General features: G+C 48.8%; 1 protein-coding gene across 3 annotated transcripts in view; it reads left to right on the top strand.

The window, feature by feature from the left end:
- The first annotated feature begins 8,090 nt into the window (after positions 1 to 8,090).
- LOC130297337 (oocyte zinc finger protein XlCOF29-like) overlaps positions 8,091 to 17,630 on the top strand; it is a 51,347-nt gene continuing 41,807 nt past the window's right edge. For all 3 annotated transcript variants that reach the window (XM_056549732.1, XM_056549738.1, XM_056549727.1), the window contains exon 1: positions 8,091 to 8,193. The gene's annotated coding sequence lies outside the window, so the exon portion shown is untranslated. The remainder of the gene's footprint in view (positions 8,194 to 17,630) is intronic.

Below are 17,630 nucleotides of genomic sequence, written 5' to 3' on the forward strand. Positions count from 1 at the left end.
GAAACGAGAAGAGAAGAAAAACAGAAAAAAATCGGTTAGTACGCTAACTACTCTATACCTTTGTAAAACTACGCTACGCTAACTACTCTACACCTTTGTAAAACTACGCTACGCTAACTACTCTATACCTCTGTAAAACTACGCTACGCTAACTACTCTATACCTCTGTAAAACTACACTACGCTAACTACTCTATACCTCTGTAAAACTACACTACGCTAACTACTCTATACCTCTGTAAAACTACACTACGCTAACTACTCTACACCTTTGTAAAACTACGCTACGCTAACTACTCTATACCTCTGTAAAACTACGCTACGCTAACTACTCTATACCTCTGTAAAACTACACTACGCTAACTACTCTATACCTCTGTAAAACTACACTACGCTAACTACTCTATACCTCTGTAAAACTACGCTACGCTAACTACTCTATACCTCTGTAAAACTACACTACGCTAACTACTCTATACCTCTGTAAAACTACACTACGCTAACTACTCTATACCTCTGTAAAACTACACTACGCTAACTACTCTATACCTCTGTAAAACTACACTACGCTAACTACTCTATACCTCTGTAAAACTATGCTACGCTAACTACTCTACACCTTTGTAAAACTACGCTACGCTAACTACTCTATACCTCTGTAAAACTACGCTACGCTAACTACTCTATACCTCTGTAAAACTACGCTACGCTAACTACTCTATACCTCTGTAAAACTACGCTACGCTAACTACTCTATACCTCTGTAAAACTACGCTACGCTAACTACTCTATACCTCTGTAAAACTACGCTACGCTAACTACTCTATACCTCTGTAAAACTATGCTACGCTAACTACTCTACACCTTTATAAAACTACGCTACGCTAACTACTCTATACCTCTGTAAAACTACGCTACGCTAACTACTCTATACCTCTGTAAAACTACGCTACGCTAACTACTCTATACCTCTGTAAAACTACGCTACGCTAACTACTCTATACCTCTGTAAAACTATGCTACGCTAACTACTCTACACCTTTATAAAACTACGCTACGCTAACTACTCTATACCTCTGTAAAACTACGCTACGCCAACTACTCTATACCTCTGTAAAACTACGCTACGCTAACTACTCTATACCTTTGTAAAACTACACTACGCTAACTACTCTATACCTCTGTAAAACTACGCTACGCTAACTACTCTATACCTCTGTAAAACTACGCTACGCTAACTACTCTATACCTCTGTAAAACTATGCTACGCTAACTACTCTACACCTTTGTAAAACTACGCTACGCTAACTACTCTATACCTCTGTAAAACTACGCTACGCTAACTACTCTATACCTCTGTAAAACTACGCTACGCTAACTACTCTATACCTCTGTAAAACTACGCTACGCTAACTACTCTATACCTCTGTAAAACTATGCTACGCTAACTACTCTATACCTCTGTAAAACTTTGCTACGCTAACTACTCTATACCTCTGTAAAACTACGCTACGCTAACTACTCTACACCTTTGTAAAACTATGCTACGCTAACTACTCTATACCTCTGTAAAACTATGCTACGCTAACTACTCTATACCTCTGTAAAACTATGCTACGCTAAGTACTCTATACCTCTGTAAAACTACGATACGCTAACTACTCTACACCTTTATAAAACTACGCTACGCTAACTACTCTATACCTCTGTAAAACTACGATACGCTAACTACTCTACACCTTTATAAAACTACGCTACGCTAACTACGCAACACCTGTGTAAAATTACGCTAACACTACGCTACGCTAACTACACTACACCTATGTAAAACTATGCTAATAATACGCTACAGTAACTACACTACACCTATGTAAAACTATGCTAACACTACGCTACAGTAACTACACTACACATGTGTAAATTTATGCTAACACTACCCTACAGTAACTACACTACACCTATGTAAAACTATGCTAACAATACGCTACAGTAATTACACTACACCTATGTAAAACTATGCTAACAATACGCTAGAGTAACTACATTACACCTATGTAAAACTATGCTAACACTACGCTACAGTAACTACACTACACGTGTAAATTTATGCTAACACTACCCTACAGTAACTACACTACACCTATGTAAAACTATGCTAACAATACGCTAGAGTAACTACACTACACCTATGTAAAACTATGCTAACAATACGCTACAGTAATTACACTACACCTATGTAAAACTATGCTAACAATACGCTAGAGTAACTACACTACACCTATGTAAAACTATGCTAACACTATGCTACAGTAACTGCACTACACCTGTGTAAAACTATGCTAACACTACACCACGCTAGCTACACTACACCTATGTAAAACTATGCTAACACTACGCTACAGTAACTACACCTGTGTAAAGTTACGCTAACACTACGCTAACTACAGTACACCGGTGTAAAATTACACTAACACTATGGTAACAACACTACACCTGTGTAAAGCTATGCTAACACTACGCTTCAGTAACTACACTACACCTATGTAAAACTATGCTAACACTACGCTACAGTAACTACACTACACATGTGTAACATTACACTAACACTACTCTAACTACACTACACCTGTGTAAAACTAGGCTAACGCTGCGGTAACTACACTATACTTGTGTAAAACTACCCTAACCCTATGCTAAACCTGTGTAAAAACTACGCTATGCTAAACTGGTGTAAAACTTCGCTAACACTACTCTACGCTAACTACTGGAAAACTACAACTTCCATCCTGCCTGGACAGCCTTTAGCTGTCTGGGCATGCTGAGAGTTGTAGTCCCTTCACTGTAAAACCTGCAAAACTACAACTTCCAGCATGCCTGGACATCCTTAGGCTGCCTGGGCAAGCTGGGAGTTGTAGTATCTTTACGTTAAAACCTAACTTACGCCCTTTAGCTACGCTAACTACGCTACAATCGAAGCTAGCTACGCTACACTGATGCTAAACTACGCTAACCCTACGCTGGTCTCCCTCTCTCCCTGCCTGCTACACTACACTAACTACGCACACAGAGTCGGTAGTAAACTGCGCATGCGCTCGCAGTTCTTTTCGATGATGTAAACTATTTTCCAATCTGTGAAAAACGCCATACGCATGCGCAAGTCTACGCTATTTGCGTAGACCTAACGTACACTACGCTAATCGCGCATGCGTATGTAGTTTTCCACAGATTGGAAAATACTTGAGATCTATTGTGGAAAAGTCCAATCTCCCACATGCGCAGTAGCACTTAGGCTGCGCTAACTGCGTAGTTACGCTTTTAGAGGGATTTTAAAAGCAGTTATTTAGTTAAAAAGTTAGTGTTTTTTTTTTACATCAGTACAACAATGGAAAATTATGTCATCAAGGGTAAGATTTTAATTATATTGAGCCACAGAAGTGAAAACTGCAATTAACGCACTGCGCAGGCGGGGTTCTATATGCAGTGTGCATGTGCGATATGAAAAATCCACGGGTGATCCAAGAAACTACACCTACGCTGATAACAAGCAAGTAACGCACTGCGCAGGCGCGATCCTATGCTAGAACTACTGCGCATGCGCGACATTACGCAAATAGCGTAGCGTACGCTAATAACATAAACCCGCGCATGGCGTTTTTCACAGATTGGAAAATACTTTACATCAACGGACCTTCTGCTTGCTGCGCTAGCACGCTAGCCCTGCGCGTTAAGTGGAAAACAGCGCATGCGCAGGGCTACGCTAGAACTTCGCTGCTAACGCTGCCTATGATGTAAAGATTTCTCCAATCGGTGGAAAACGCCATGCGCGAGTTAACGCTATTAGCGTGCGCTACGCTAATTGCGTAATATCTGCGTAATGTCCCGCATGCGCAGTAGTTCTAGCGTAGACTCGCGCATGCGTATGGTGTTTTTCACAGATTGGAAAATACCTGCACATGATTCTCAGAAAACTAAGAGCGCATGCACAGCTTTCCTCCGCTACGAAGTTAGCGTAGCGAGGCTAGCATAAGTTAGCTAGAGTAGGTAGCGTAGTGTAGAAGACGGGGAGAGGGAAACAAGCGTAGGGTTAGCATAGTGTAGCATTAGTGTAGCATAGCTAGCTTAGATTGTAATGTAGTTAGCGTAGTTTAGGTTTTATAGTGAAAGGAGGTAGGTTATAGGTTTTAAAGTAAAGAAACTACAACTCCCAGCATGCCCAGGCATGCTGAGAGTTGTAGTTTTGCATGTTTTACAGTGAAAGGACCACAACTCCCAGCATGCCAAGCTAAAGGCTGTCCAGGCAGGATGGGAGTTGTAGTTTTACACAGGTATAGCGTAGTTAGCGTAGTGTTAACGCAATTTTAGCGTAGTTAGTGTAGTGTAGTGTTAGCACAATTTTAATGTATTTAGTGTAGCTTAGTGTTAGCGCAATTTTAGCGTATTTAGTGTAGTGTAGTGTTAGCGCAGTTTTATCGTATTTAGTGTAGTGTAGTGTTAGCACAGTTTTATCGTATTTAGTGTAGTGTAGTGTTAGCACAGTTTTATCGTATTTAGTGTAGTGTAGTGTTAGCACAGTTTTAGCGTATTTAGTGTAGTGTAGTGTTAGCGCAGTTTTAGCGTATTTACGTAGCTTACTGTTAGCGCAGTTTTAGCGTATTTAGCGTAGCTTAGTGTTAGCGCAGTTTTAGCGTATTTAGCGAAGCTTAGTGTTAGCGCAGGTTTAGCGTATTTAGCGTAGCTTAGTGTTAGCGCAGGTTTAGCGTATTTAGCGTAGCGTAGTGTTAGTGCAGATTTAACGTAGTTTAGTGTTAGCGCAGGTTTAGCGTAGCTTAGTGTTAGCGCAGTTTTAGCGTAGCGTAGTGTTAGTGCAGATTTAACGTAGTTTAGTGTTAGCGCAGGTTTAACGTAGCTTAGTGTTAGCACAGTTTTTTAGTGTATTTAGCGTAGCTTACTGTTAGCGCAGTCTTAGAGTAGTAGGCTCAGCGTAGTATTAGCGTAGTGTTAGTCCAGTTCTAGCATAGTTAGCGTAGTTGTACGCAGGTGTAGTCAGCTAACTTAGTTTTACAGGCAGATAAAGCGTAGTTTAGAGACTGTAGCTTAGCTTAGTTCTAAAGTGAAGGGGCTACAACTCCCAGCATGCCCAGAGAGCCAAAGATCGTCCGGGCAGGATGGAAGTTGTAGTTTTGCAAAAGTAGCAGCGGCACTTGCGCTCTGCTACATTAAAGTAACAGAGGCCATTGGGCTCTGCTACGTTAACGTAGTAGAGGCGAGTACGTCCTTGTACGTTAAAGTAGCAGAGGCAGTTGCGCTCTGCTACGTTAATGCAGTATTCAGCCCCCTGTATAGATGGCTGGATATAGTGATCACCTCCGTTCCTGCTCCGTCACTGGACGTGTAGCATCGCAGGAAGATGACGGAGCTGGAACGGGGGTGGTAAGTTAGGCTCTCCAGGGGAAGATCCCTCAAAAGTGTACTAACCCATTTTTTTGTGTTTTTCTTCTCGTTTCAGATACGTGCGGAGGACAACGTCGGATTCAGTGTACTACAACGATGACCTGCATTTTTTCTTTTCTTTTAATAAAATGGTTAACGAGGGCTGTGGGGGAGTGTTTTTCCTAATAAAAATGTTTTAACTTGTGTGTGCTTTTTTTTTTTTATTATTACTTTACAGGCTTAGTAGTGGAAGCCGTCTTGTAGACGGAGTCCATTACCAAGTCTGGGCTTAGCGTTAGCCCCAAAAACATCTAGTGCTAACCCCCAATTATTACCCCGGTACCCACTGCCACAGGCGCTCTTGGGCGGTAACAGGCTGGCGTTATTTAGGCTGGGGAGGGCCCGAAACGATGGTAACGTCAGGCTGTTGCTGTTTGGTTGGCATTTGGCTGAAAATGAAAAGACGGGGAACCACACGTTTTTCTTTTTTGTTAAAAAAAAAAAAAAACTAATGTGTACTACGCTCTATCTGCCTGTAAAACTAAGTTAGCTGACTACACCTGCGTACAACTACGCTAACTATGCTAAAACTGCACTAACACTATGCTAATACTAAGCTGCGCCTACTACTCTAAGACTGCGCTAACAGTACGCTACGCTAAATACGCTAAAAATGCGCTAACACTAAGCTACGCTAAATACGCTAAAACGGCGCTAACACTAAGCTACGCTAAAACTGTGCTAACACTATGCTACACTAAATACGCTAAAACTACGCTAACACTAAGCTATGCTAAAACTGCACTAACACTAAGCTACGCTAAATACGCTAAACCTGCACTAACACTACACTAATACTACGCTGCACCTACTACTCTAAGACTGCGCTAACAGTACGCTACGCTAAATACGCTAAACCTGCGCTAACACTACACTACGCTAAATGCGCTAAAACTGCACTAACACTACACTAATACTACGCTGCACCTACTACTCTAAGACTGCGCTAACAGTACGCTACGCTAAATATGCTAAAACTGCGCTAACATTACCCCACGCTAAATACGCTAAAACTGCACTAACACTAAGCTACACTAAATACACTAAAACTGCGCAAACACTACCCCACGCTAAATATGCTAAAACTGCGCTAACACTACCCCACGCTAAATACGATAAAACTGCGCTAACACTACCCCACGCTAAATACGATAAAACTGCGTTAACACTACCCCACACTAAATACACTAAAACTGCGCTAACACTACCCCACGCTAAATACGATAAAACTGCGTTAACACTACCCCACACTAAATACGATAAAACTGCGCTAACACTACCCCACGCTAAATACGATAGAACTGCGTTAACACTAAGCTACACTAAATACACTAAAACTGCGCTAACACTACCCCACGCAAAATACGATAAAACTGCGCTAACACTACCCCACGCAAAATACGATAAAACTGCGCTAACACTACCCCACGCTAAATACGATAGAACTGCGCTAACACTACCCCATGCTAAATACGATAGAACTGCGCTAACACTACCCCACGCTAAATACACTAAAACTGCGCTAACACTACCCCACGCTAAATACACTAAAACTGCGCTAACACTACCCCACGCTAAATACGATAGAACTGCGCTAACACTACCCCATGCTAAATACGATAGAACTGCGCTAACACTACCCCACGCTAAATACACTAAAACTGCGCTAACACTACCCCACGCTAAATACACTAAAACTGCGCTAACACCACACTACACTAAATACGATAAAATTGTGCTAACACTACACTACCCTAAATACGATAAAACTAAGCTACACTAAATATATTAAAATTGCGCTAACGCTACACTAACTACGCTAAAACTGCGCTAACACTACGCTAACTACTCTATACCTGTGTAAAACTACAACTCCCAGCATGCCTGGATAGCCTTTAGCTGTCTGGGCATGCTGAGAGTTGTGGTCCCTTCAATGTAATATAAGCTAAACTACAACTCCCAGCATGCCTTGTAGTCTCTTCAAAACCTATACCCTACCTCCTTTCCCTATTAATCCTAAACTACGCTAAATTAAAACCTACGCTAGGTGCACTACACTAATATAAATCTATGGTAAGCCTAAGGCTACACTACGCTACCCACTAACTACGCTACGCTAATTTCCACGGCTACGCTAAGAGATAAGCTATTAACGTAAGCCTATGATCTGAACTAAGAATTTTCCAATAAGCTAAATTTACTACTGCGCATGCGCAGGTTTACGCTAGCGCTACAGGTCTACGCTAATAGCGTAGACTCGCGCATGCGCATAGCACTTTTCACAGATAGGAAAATACTTTACATCACCGGTGTTTTCCAATCTGTGAAAAATGCCATACGCATGCGCGACATTACGCAATTAGCGTAGAGTACGCTAATAGCGTGAACTCGTGCATGCGCATGGCGTTTTCCACAGATTGGAAAAAACTTTACATCACCTACGTTAACCCTACGCTGTAAGCGGAGTGCTGCGCATGCGCTCGCAGTTTTCTACAGATCGTAGAAAACTTTACATCCCCTGCGCACTGACCCAATTTCCTGATAGCAGACCGTGTAGATTGCGCATGCGGAGAAAGTACTGCGTTCTGGATGGGGGTGGAGCTCTTCACTGAGAATGAATGACGACCCACGCTGTGATTGGCTGTGCGTCGTCTCCAAGCAACAGGACGTAAACAACGCCGGGGAGTTCAACTGACGGTAACCGGTGAGAAACGGGACCCTAATGTGATTATTACCGGGGACTCTGAGCCCCTCCCAGATTCTCCGAACCCCTCCCATACCTGTATAACGCCTGATACCCTCATAGTGTCCCCACACTTGTATAACGCCTGATACCCTCATAGTGTCCCTCACACCTCTATAACCCCTGAGACCCTTATAGTGCCCCCACACCTCTATAACCTCTGATAACCTCATAGTGCCCCCCCTCACACCTCTATAACCCCTGATACCCCCATAGTGCCCCCCACACCTCTATAACCCCTGATAGCCTCATAGTGCCCCCCACACCTCTATAACCTCTGATAACCTCATAGTGCCCCCCCTCACACCTCTATAACCCCTGATACCCCCATAGTGCCCCCCACACCTCTATAACCCCTGATACCCCATAGTGCCCCCACACCTCTATAACCTCTGATAACCTCATAGTGCCCCCCCTCACACCTCTATAACCCCTGATACCCCCATAGTGCCCCCCACACCTCTATAACGCCTGATACCCCATAGTGCCCCCACACCTCTATAACCTCTGATAACCTCATAGTGCCCCCCCTCACACCTCTATAACCCCTGATACCCCCATAGTGCCCCCCACACCTCTATAACGCCTGATACCCTCATAGTGTCCCCACACCTCTATAACCTCTGATACCCTCATAGTGCCCCCCTCACACCTCTATAACCTCTGATACCCTCATAGTGCCCCCCCCACCTCTATAACCCCTAATACCCTCATAGTGCCCCCACACCTCTATAACCTCTGATACCCTCATAGTGCCCCCCCACCTATATAACCCCTGATACCCTCATAGTGCCCCCCCACCTCTATAACCCCTGATACCCTCATAGTGCCCCCCCCACCTCTATAACCTCTGATACCCTCATAGTGCCCCCCCCCCACACCTCTATAACCTCTGATACCCTCATAGTGCCCCCACACCTCTATAACCTCTGATACCCTCATAGTGCCCCCCCACCTCTATAACCCCTGATACCCTCATAGTGCCCCCCCACCTCTATAACCCCTGATACCCTCATAGTGCCCCCCCACCTCTATAACCCCTGATACCCTCATAGTGCCCCCACACCTCTATAACCTCTGATACCCTCATAGTGCCCCCCCCACCTCTATAACCCCTAATACCCTCATAGTGCCCCCACACCTCTATAACCTCTGATACCCTCATAGTGCCCCCTCCCACACACCTTTATAACCCCTAATACCCTCATAGTGCCCCCACACCTCTATAACCTCTGATACCCTCATAGTGCCCCCCCACCTCTATAACCCCCGATACCCTCATAGTGCCCCCACACCTCTATAACCTCTGATACCCTCATAGTGCCCCCCCACCTCTATAACCCCTAATACCCTCATAGTGCCCCCACACCTCTATAACCTCTGATACCCTCATAGTGCCCCCTCCCACACACCTTTATAACCCCTAATACCCTCATAGTGCCCCCACACCTCTATAACCTCTGATACCCTCATAGTGCCCCCCACACCTCTATAACCCCTGATACCCCCATAGTGCCCCCCACACCTCAATACCCCTGAGACCCTTATAGTGCCCTAGGGTTACCACCCAGCCGGTATTTCTATCTAGCCGCTGATAATTTCATATCTCCCATTAAGGAGCACCCGTCCCGGCCAGAATCAAATTAGCCCCAGCTCCGGTGCAGCAGCCGCCCTCCTCATTGTACTAATGAGCCGCCGCGGCCACTTTAAATCAGTGACGATGTCCTCTTGAGCCGAAGAAGCCGCGCAGGAGGATGTCACTCGTCACTGTCGGGCCTGCTGGTGCTGGCATGTTTGATCAGTCCTTTCCTGGCCCTGCCCCCGGCTGCTCACCAGAGAGGACTTCAAGTCCAAGAAGAGAGTCACAGGCCCACAGGCTCTGCTTCTCCCTGCCTGCGACCTGCTGTGAGTGTCAGTGCTCCGCATGGCTGCCGGGTCAGGTGACTCCCTCCTCCACTACTCTGCAGGCGTTATACTGGTGACTTTGCCCACTGCCCTAGCTGGCACATTCTACACACATATATATATATATATATATATATATATATATATATATGTGTATACCCTACTACAGTACTACTACCTAACGTATGTCATACCCCACAATGATGTCACAGTATAAGGCTAATATCCAGTGATCTGACATTACTGTATATTAATTAGGGGTGTAAAAAAAAAATCGATTCACTCGATATATCACGATTTTTTATTTGGCGATACGGTATCGATTCAAAATATTTTTGAATTGATCCTTTTAGGTATGTGGAATTCGTATCTCCCGATGCCCGGGACATGCAGTACCGGGCCCTGGCCAGGTGAATTTTTCCGGCTCGTGCAGGCTGGACCTGACAAGCGTCGTGGTGCATGGATTCGGAAATCTCACCTCACAGCGGCTCTCTGGGTGTATGGAGCGGGCTCCCTACTCGTGCCCGCTCCGTACTCTGCGGCCCCCGCTAATAGCCAGGATGTGGCGCTCAGCAGTCTGTATGGAGCGGGCTCAGGATTCCTGCCCGCTCCATACTCTGTAGCCCCGGCTGTTCTCAGATCGCCGCGGCTGGCTGTTAACCCTTTAGATCTCCGCTGTCAAAGCTGACAGTGACGTCTAAAGGGATCTGTGAATGCTCCCTGATGGGATAGTGGGGTGGATCGCCCCCCCCCCCCCCCCCCGCAGCGCGATTGCGGGCAGGCAATCCACTGTGCAGGTACCCGGAGGGCTTACCTCTGTTCTCTGCTGTCCCGTGGCTCTGTTATTGATAGATCCTGGCTGGACCAGGCTCTATCAATGGATCGCAGATCAATGGAGTTCAGTAGAACTCTATTCATCTGTCTGAGGAATCTAATGATTCTTCCTAAAAGTCTAATAAAGTGTATAAAAAAAAATGTTTTAATAAAAGTGTAAAAGGCATTGTTTTTGATACAATATCGGGATATATTGCGATATATCGTCTCGTAAACAAAATCGGGATATATCGTATCGTCATACATGTATCGCGATACGTATCGTATCGCCAAATTCTTGCCAATTCACACCCCTAATATTATCCCTGTACTGTGACATCACTGTGTATGATCCCTGTACTGTGACATCACTGTTTATTAACTCTGTACTGTGACATCACTGTGTGTATTATTCCTGTACTGTGACATCACTGTGTTTATTATCCCTGTACTGTGACATCACTGTGTGTATTATCCCTGTACTGTGACATCACTGTGTGTATTATTCCTGTACTGTGACATCACTGTGTTTATTATCCCTGTACTGTGACATCACTGTGTGTATTATCCCTGTACTGTGACATCACTGTGTGTATTATCCCTGTACTGTGACATCACTGTGTGTATAATCCCTGTACTGTGACATCACTGTGTGTATTATCCCTGTACTGTGACATCACTGTGTGTATTATCCCTGTACTGTGACATCACTGTGTGTTTTATCCCTGTACTGAGACATCACTGTGTGTATTATCCCTGTACTGTGACATCACTGTGTGTATTATCCCTGTACTGTGACATCACTGTGTGTATTATCCCTGTACTGTGACATCACTGTGTGTATTATCCCTGTACTGTGACATCACTGTGTATATTATCCCTGTACTGTGACATCACTGTGTGTATTATCCCTGTACTGTGACATCACTGTGTATTATCCCTGTACTGTGACATCACTGTTTATTAACTCTGTACTGTGACATCACTGTGTATATATTAACCCTGTACCATCATGTTACTATCCATATTAACTGTCCATATTAACCTTGTATTTAACTTGTAGTTACTGTCCATATACCTTGTACTTACAGTACAGCATTAACATGCACAATGACATCACAGTATGGGGTAATATATGCACAGTGACGTCACAGTATAGGGTTAATATATGCACAGTGACTCCACAGTACAGGGACAATACACAGAGTGATGCCACAGTACAGGGACAATGGGGAAGATTTCTCAAAACCCGTCCAGAGGAAAAGTTGCTGAGTTGCCCATAGCAACCAATCAGATCGCTTCTTTCATTTCTGAAAAGGCCTCTGAAAAATGAAAGAAGTGATCTGATTGGTTGCTATGGGCAACTCAGAAACTTTCCTCTGGACAGGTTTGCATACCCCCCCCAATATACTTAGTGACACCACAGTACAGAGACAATACACATAACAACAGCAAAGGGCGGGGACAATGCACACAGTGACGTCATAGTGCAGAGATAATATACACAGTGACGTCACAGTACAGGAATATGCACACGGTGATGTGTCACAGTACATAGGGCAATACGCAGGGGGAGTTTGTAAAGTGGTGGGGATGGTGCTTTATAAAGGAACCTAAAATATTTGTCTGGCAGATTCTGCAGAGACAAGTCTGGGACAGGAGAAGTCTATCAGTATGGTGATAATATTTCCTCCATGTATACTGATAATATCGATCTCAGTATACTGGATTTGGTCAGTAACAGTATGGCGGTAATATATGTATGATGATCATATTCCTCCTTTTATACTGTGGTATTTGTAATGTTGGTCTCAGTATACAGGATTTGGTCAGTAACAATATAATAGTAATATGATAATATTCCTCCTTGTATACTGGTATTATTGGTAATATTGGTCTCAGTATACAGGATTTGGTCAGTAACAGTATGACGATGATATGTATGGTGATAATATTCTTCCTTGTATACTGGTATTATTGGTAATATTGGTCTCAGTATACAGGATTTGGTCAGTAACAGTATGACGATGATATGTGTGGTGATAATATTCCTCCTTGTATACTGGTATTATTGGTAATATTGGTCTCAGTACACAGGATTTGGTCAGTAACAGTATGATGGTAATATGTATGGTAATAATATTCCTCCTTGTATACTGTATTATTGGTAATATTGGTCTCAGTACACAGGATTTGGTCAGTAACAGTATGATGGTAATATGTATGGTGATAATATTCCTCCTTGTATACTGAGATTATTGATAATATTGTCTCAGTATAAAAAATTTGGTCAGCAAGTGTATGATGGTACATTTATATTCCTCCTTGCATACTGGTTTAAATAGTAATATTGTTCTCGGTATACTGGACAAAATTTGCCAGGGGGCTCATAGGACGCTTGTTATGCCCCTAGTGTTATACCTGTGCTGCCGCTGCTTAAAGGACAACTGTAGTGCAAGACTTTTATATATTACTGTGCCCGGGCTGCAAAAATAAACTTTAACATACCTTTGTACGTACCCCCTGGGGACGGGGACACAGCAGAGCCGTCGGCGTATCACCGGCCGCAGCGATGTTCCACCCCGGCCGGTGATAGGCTGAGCCCACTGTCATGTAAGAAGCCGGCCAGAGCTCCTTACATGACAGTGGGCTCAGCCTATCACCAGCGGAGGCGGGACATCGCTGTGGCCGGTGATACGCCGATGGCTCTGCTGCGTCCCCGTCCCCAGGAAGTTGAATGAGGTTCGCACCGCTGAACCGTGAGGCCAGTACCGGACCGACGGGGGTACGTAGGAAGGCATGTTAAAGTCTATTTTGTTTATTTTTGCCGCCCGGGCACAGGAATATATAAAAGTCTTGCACTACAGTTGTCCTTTAAGTTTGGTGCTGCTGCAAAAGTGTGACCATCTCACAGTTGATTGGCTCACCATGTTAAAGGGGTACTCCGGCGCTTAGACATCTTATAGGGGATAAGATGCCTGATCGCGGGGGTCCCGCTGCTGGGGACCCCCGTGATCTTGCACGCCACACTCTGTCACGCCCCCTCCCATAGGCTTGCATTGAGGGGGCGGAGCGTGATGTCACACGGGGGCGGAGCCGTGACATCACAATGCTCCGGCCCCGTGATAGACAGTAATCAGGCCCGGAGCAAACATGCTCCGGAGACTGATTTTAATGGGGTGCGGCATGCAAGATCACGGGGGCCCCCAGCGGCGGGACCCCCGCGATCAGGCATCTTATCCCCTATCTTTTGGATAGGGGATAAGATGTCTGAGCGCCTGAGCTGCAGGAGGTGTGCGGGGAGAGGACTGAGGCTGCAGGGGGTGTGCGGGGAGAGGACTGAGGCTGCAGGGGGTGTGTGGGGAGAGGACTGAGGCTGCAGGGGGTGTGCGGGGAGAGGACTGAGGTTGCAGGGGGTGTGTGGGGAGAGGACTGAGGCTGCAGGGGGTGTGTGGGGAGAGGACTGAGGTTGCAGGGGGTGTGTGGGGAGAGGACTGAGACTGCAGGGGGTGTGTGGGGAGAGGACTGAGACTGCAGGGGGTGTGTGGGGAGAGGACTGAGACTGCAGGGGGTGTGTGGGGAGAGGACTGAGGTTTCAGGGGGTGTGTGGGGAGAGGACTGAGGTTGCAGGGGGGTGTGTGGGGAGAGGACTGAGGCTGCAGGAGGTGTGCGGGGAGAGGACTGAGGCTGCAGGGGGTGTGTGGGGAGAGGACTGAGGCTGCAGGGGGTGTGTGGGGAGAGGACTGAGGTTGCAGGGGGTGTGTGGGGAGAGGACTGAGGCTGCAGGGGGGGTGTGGGGAGAGGACTGAGACTGCAGGGGGTGTGTGGGGAGAGGACTGAGGTTGCAGGGGGTGTGTGGGGAGAGGACTGAGGTTGCAGGGGGTGTGTGGGGAGAGGACTGAGACTGCAGGGTGTGTGTGGGGAGAGGACTGAGGTTGCAGGGGGTGTGTGGGGAGAGGACTGAGACTGCAGGGGGTGTGTGGGGAGAGGACTGAGACTGCAGGGGGTGTGTGGGGAGAGGACTGAGGTTTCAGGGGGTGTGTGGGGAGAGGACTGAGGTTGCAGGGGGTGTGTGGGGAGAGGACTGAGGCTGCAGGAGGTGTGCGGGGAGAGGACTGAGGCTGCAGGGGGTGTGTGGGGAGAGGACTGAGGCTGCAGGGGGTGTGTGGGGAGAGGACTGAGGCTGCAGGGGGTGTGTGGGGAGAGGACTGAGGCTGCAGGGGGTGTGTGGGGAGAGGACTGAGGCTGCCTGGAGTGTGTGGGGAGAGGACTGAGGTTGCAGGAGGTGTGTGGGGAGAGGACTGCGGTTGCAGGGGGGTGTGGGGAGAGGACTGAGGTTGCAGGGGGGGTGTGGGGAGAGGACTGAGGTTGCAGGAGGTGTGTGGGGAGAGGACTGAGGCTGCAGGGGGTGTGTGGGGAGAGGACTGAGGTTGCAGGAGGTGTGCGGGGAGAGGACTGAGGCTGCAGGGGGTGTGCGGGGAGAGGACTGAGGTTGCAGGAGGTGTGTGGGGAGAGGACTGAGGTTGCAGGGGGTGTGCGGGGAGAGGACTGAGGCTGCAGGGGGGGTGTGGGGAGAGGACTGAGGATGCAGGGGGGGGGTGTGGGGAGAGGACTGAGGATGCAGGGGGTGTGTGGGGAGAGGACTGAGGATGCAGGGGGTGTGTGGGGAGAGGACTGAGGATGCAGGAGGTGTGTGGGGAGAGGACTGCGGTTGCAGGGGGTGTGTGGGGAGAGGACTGAGGCTGCAGGGGGTGTGTGGGGAGAGGACTGAGGCTGCAGGAGATGTGTGGGGAGAGGACTGAGGATGCAGGGGTGTGTGGGGAGAGGACTGAGGATGCAGGGGGTGTGTGGGGAGAGGACTGAGGCTGCAGGAGGTGTGTGGGGAGAGGACTGAGGCTGCAGGGGGTGTGTGGGGAGAGGACTGAGGATGCAGGGGGTGTGTGGGGAGAGGACTGAGGTTGCAGGGGGTGTGCGGGGAGAGGACTGAGGCTGCAGGGGGTGTGCGGGGAGAGGACTGAGGCTGCAGGGGGTGTGCGGGGAGAGGACTGAGGCTGCCAGGGGTGTGCGGGGAGAGGACTGAGGCTGCAGGGGGTGTGTGGGGAGAGGACTGAGGCTGCCGGGGAGAGGACTGAGGCTGCAGGGGGTGTGTGGGGAGAGGACTGAGGATGCAGGGGGTGTGTGGGGAGAGGACTGAGGTTGCAGGGGGTGTGCGGGGAGAGGACTGAGGCTGCAGGGGGTGTGCGGGGAGAGGACTGAGGCTGCCGGGGGTGTGCGGGGAGAGGACTGAGGCTGCCGGGGGTGTGTGGGGAGAGGACTGAGGCTGCAGGGGGGGTGTGGGGAGAGGACTGAGGCTGCCGGGGGTGTGTGGGGAGAGGACTGAGGATGCAGGGGGTGTGTGGGGAGAGGACTGAGGTTGCAGGGGGTGTGTGGGGAGAGGACTGAGGATGCAGGGGGTGTGTGGGGAGAGGACTGAGGCTGCAGGGGGTGTGTGGGGAGAGGACTGAGGTTGCAGGAGGTGTGCGGGGAGAGGACTGAGGTTGCAGGGGGTGTGTGGGGAGAGGACTGAGGTTGCAGGGGGTGTGTGGGGAGAGGACTGAGGCTGCAGGGGGTGTGTGGGGAGAGGACTGAGGCTGCAGGGGGTGTGTGGGGAGAGGACTGAGGCTGCAGGGGGTGTGCGGGGAGAGGACTGAGGATGCAGGGGGTGTGTGGGGAGAGGACTGAGGCTGCAGGGGTGTGTGGGGAGAGGACTGAGGCTGCCGGGGAGAGGACTGAGGCTGCAGGGGGTGTGTGGGGAGAGGACTGAGGATGCAGGGGGTGTGTGGGGAGAGGACTGAGGTTGCAGGGGGTGTGTGGGGAGAGGACTGAGGTTGCAGGGGGTGTGTGGAGAGAGGACTGAGGCTGCAGGGGGTGTGTGGGGAGAGGACTGAGGCTGCAGGGGGTGTGCGGGGAGAGGACTGAGGCTGCAGGGGGTGTGCGGGGAGAGGACTGAGGTTGCAGGGGGTGTGTGGAGAGAGGACTGAGGCTGCAGGGGGTGTGTGGGGAGAGGACTGAGGTTGCAGGGGGTGTGTGGGGAGAGGACTGAGGTTGCAGGAGGTGTGCGGGGAGAGGACTGAGGTTGCAGGGTGTGTGTGGGGAGAGGACTGAGGTTGCAGGAGGTGTGTGGGGAGAGGACTGAGGATGCAGGGGGTGTGTGGGGAGAGGACTGCGGTTGCAGGAGGTGTGTGGGGAGAGGACTGAGGTTGCAGGGGGTGTGCGGGGAGAGGACTGAGGCTGCAGGGGGGGTGTGGGGAGAGGACTGAGGATGCAGGGGGGGGGGGTGTGGGGAGAGGACTGAGGATGCAGGGGGTGTGTGGGGAGAGGACTGAGGATGCAGGGGGGGGGGGTGTGGGGAGAGGACTGAGGATGCAGGGGGGGGTGTGGGGAGAGGACTGAGGATGCAGGGGGGGGGGGTGTGGGGAGAGGACTGAGGATGCAGGGGGTGTGTGGGGAGAGGACTGAGGATGCAGGAGGTGTGTGGGGAGAGGACTGCGGTTGCAGGGGGTGTGTGGGGAGAGGACTGAGGCTGCAGGGGGTGTGTGGGGAGAGGACTGAGGCTGCAGGAGGTGTGTGGGGAGAGGACTGAGGATGCAGGAGGTGTGTGGGGAGAGGACTGCGGTTGCAGGAGGTGTGTGGGGAGAGGA

This window comes from Hyla sarda, chromosome 1 (assembly GCF_029499605.1).
Source record: "Hyla sarda isolate aHylSar1 chromosome 1, aHylSar1.hap1, whole genome shotgun sequence".
In the NCBI taxonomy this organism is placed as follows: Eukaryota; Metazoa; Chordata; class Amphibia; order Anura; family Hylidae; genus Hyla; species Hyla sarda.